General features: G+C 38.3%; 1 long non-coding RNA gene across 1 annotated transcript; it reads left to right on the forward strand.

The window, feature by feature from the left end:
- Window positions 1–1,041: 1,041 nt before the first annotated feature.
- Window positions 1,042–1,891, forward strand: LOC109046868. Its single transcript, XR_006160358.1, has 3 exons — window positions 1,042–1,083; window positions 1,234–1,393; window positions 1,625–1,891. It is a non-coding gene; the product is annotated as an uncharacterized LOC109046868 (long non-coding RNA).
- Window positions 1,892–3,558: the final 1,667 nt, after the last annotated feature.

A 3,558-nucleotide genomic window follows, 5' to 3' on the forward strand; every position in this document is an offset into this window, starting at 1 on the left:
TTCAGTTCACTGGAGACTCGCACTAAACGGTTCATTTGAATCAGTGAGTTGTCGACTCTAGAACAGCTGCAATCGGATCATACTCGTTTGGTGCGATTTGCGATCCGATTTAAAAGGTTCATTGAAAAGAATCATTTCGTTTATGAATCAGAAACTGCTTCTGCGTGTCCGAGCACATGATATATTATATTATGGAGTAACAATATATTTTATGAAATGTAGTGAAGTAAAAAGTACGATCTGGAATGTAGTGAAGTAAAAGTAAAAGTGATAAGTAATAAGATTTAAATGGAGTTATAAAAAATTCACCCCCTTCACAGTTGTCATGAAGGGCAAAATTAGCTATATAGATACAAAATACGGGAGGTTGCAGCTTGGTTAACACACACACGAGTTACAAAAACAGTTGGTTATGTCTGTGAATGTAAACTGCTGGTAAATAATTGCATGTTTATTTTAGATCTATGTGGCAGGCAGCAGCAATATAAAGTAAATAAATCAATAAATCCACTGCTCTGTTGTCTCCTCTGAGGCTGGGACTCTAAAGTGTTCTGTGCTCCTCTGTGCAGCCAGAGGCAGAACAGTAGTATGTTTTGCTCAGACTTTCGCCACGGCATTAGAACTGTAAACCATTGCAAAATCAAAATGACACGTCATGGGTGTAAACTTACAGATTAAGGGGCAGTAATATTATAATAAGATCCCTTTGCCACGTCACCAAAGGAGCTAAATCTGACCGCTCATTTTCTCAGACGTTTGCAGAAAAAGGCTTACTAAAACAAAGTTACTAGGTTAATCTTTTTCATGTTTCCTTGGTTGGTAGCTGCACCGGGGACCTGATTAGAGCACTTAAAACCTGTAAAAGTCAGATTTTCATATGATGTGTCACCTTTAATGTCCTATGATGATATTATAATTATAATTTGGAAATTAAAAAAAAAATATATATATATATATATATATATATATATATATATATACTGTATATATAAAGCTTTGCTAGGCAAGCTATATATTACTGCAAACAACAAATCCCTTTGTCATAGGTTTGACCTGGAATTTACTCGTTAACCGGTTTCTCAGGTAATTTCTGTTTACCATGCTTGTGTTCTTCCCCTTTCAGCTTATAGGTTTGTGATATCAGTCTTCTTCCATTTTCTCCTCCTATGTAAGTTGACAGTTTAATACCATTGTCAGATCACCAGACTGTCTGTTTAATATTCCTCTTTGCAGACATTGATTCACACATACAGATATGGCTCGACTAGATGTCACCAAACTTTTCACAGCTTTATGTTTCCTGGGCACATGCATACTCAAGGCTAACTGAACTATGCGACCAACTTCAAGTTTCATGATACAGATACTGTAATTGTCACCTACCCAAAATCAGGTAATAATGAAATGCATTTTCTGTGTTCATCTTTAGTCCTTCTTTTAAAGGACCATTTTTATTTGGGTTATGTGTTTATTTTATTTTGTGCAGTAAGCTACTTTTTTTGTTGTTGTTGTTGTTGTTGTTGTAATTAGTAAATATTAAGCTACAACATTTTTTTTCAGGCAAGATATTATCTGTGCCTTTCAATAATTAATTTTCTCTTCCCTTGAATCCCTTGATTCATAGGAACCACATGGATACAAGAAATCATCACTCTAGTTTTGAGTAAAGGGGACCCAACTATAGCCCAAACTAAGCCAAACTGGGCCCGTGCACCATGGCTTGAGCAGTACTACGCCGCTGATGTTCTAAAAGCCTCTAGCGGGCCTTGTATTATTACTACACATCTGCCTTACCACCTGCTGGCACCGGCCCTGCAACATTCCAAAGCAAAGGTAAGTAGATGGGCAAGTCACAAATTGTACATAGAGTTTTACAGTGGTGGACAGTAACGGAGTAGCTTTACTTCGTTACTGTACTTAAGTACATTTTTCAAGTATCTGTACTTTACTGGAGTAGTTTTATTTTAAGTAACTTTTTACATTTCATAACATATCGTTACTCCTTATAATATATCACGTGCTCTGAGACGCAGAAGCGGTGTCTGATTCAAGAACGAACTGATTCTTTTCAATGAACCTTTTAAATCGGTTCGCAAATCGCACCAAACGATTCATTCACGAATTAGAATGATCTGATTGCAGCTGTTCTCGAGTCTACAACTCACTGATTTAAATGAACCGTTTAGTGCGAGTCTCTAGTGAACTCAATTCACAACCGGGAGATCTTGGCTGCATCCGAAAACTTAGGCAGGTGACTTGCTGCCTCGCTGCCGTATCAGGCAATGACTTTGCAGGCAGCGTTTTTGCACGAAGGCACCTCACGAAACTGATTTTGGGCAGGCTTCTGAGGCAGTGTAACGGTTAAATGATCTACAGCTAAATATAGAGAGCTTTGGTGATAACTAAGTGGATATTTCATTACTGCAATATTAATTTCTCGCTAGAAATTACATCAAAAGTGGAAAACTTTGATCAAAAACAAACATTTACACACAAACTGACCACCGAGCGCAACTTTCAGACGCCATCTTTATTTTTTGGCTTAACTGTCACGGAATGTAACGTTCAGGATTGTGGGATATCAAAGGCAGCGAAGGATACATCTGTGCTGCCTTTAAAAATCGGCAAGATGAAGGCATCTCATTTGAAAGGAAATGAAGCTAACATTGAATTCGGATGTGCCTTGATGCCTTCCTACCTTGGAATGCGTCCTTAGAAGGCAGCATTTTTCAGTTTTCGGATGCAGCCCTTGTGAGCGCGCGCGACTGATGCTGCTAAAAGTAAGTTACTAATGTCGAGTTTTGAGATTAATTACCTAGCAAGGCAAGGCACCTTTAGATAAACGAGGCAACATGATATAGGCCTATGCACTTTTATGGAAGCAGAAAACAAAGTTCATTAAGAACCGTGCGATTGCTTGTAATAAAGATTTAAACGCAAAAAGCATGACTGTTTCTGTCAGTGGTGCTTTAATTTTAAATATTTGCGATATTCCAACAAGAAAAGTCGGCCAATTGTTGTGTTTAAATGTTTTGCCGCTTGCTTGAGCAGCTTATTATGCAAACCTAGAAGTCAAATGCATGAATAATATGTTGTTTATATTTATTAAGTTTAAACTAATGCCTATGATTATGAAAGACTGTTACTGTTCTGTGATAAAAGTCACAATTTTTTTTTTTTTTAAACATGGTTTGAAATATAGAATAATGAACAAATGTTGTGTTTGTGGACTAAGCCGCGGATCAGTAGCGGACTGCAAACGTGTCCTGTGTGAAAGCACAATGAGTCAGTGCTGCTTCTGCACCACACACACACGGACTGCATACGCGCTGCAGACGGAGTATGTGTGAAACAGGCGTGAGTCTTGTCGAGGTTTTTTTGGGGGGGGAAGCTTGGTAATTTCACAGTAGGCATACACACAGGTTAGAGGACTCGTTCTCGCCCCCTACAGTGCAATTCGTCTAGGTATACATCCGCGCTAAACTATCACGGTGAAAGTCATCGTAGTATAGACCCAGTTCCCAACCCAACTTTGAGAATAGATTAACGGCGATATTT

The sequence above is a fragment of the Cyprinus carpio genome, chromosome A7 (genome assembly GCF_018340385.1).
Source record: "Cyprinus carpio isolate SPL01 chromosome A7, ASM1834038v1, whole genome shotgun sequence".
In the NCBI taxonomy this organism is placed as follows: domain Eukaryota; kingdom Metazoa; phylum Chordata; class Actinopteri; order Cypriniformes; family Cyprinidae; genus Cyprinus; species Cyprinus carpio.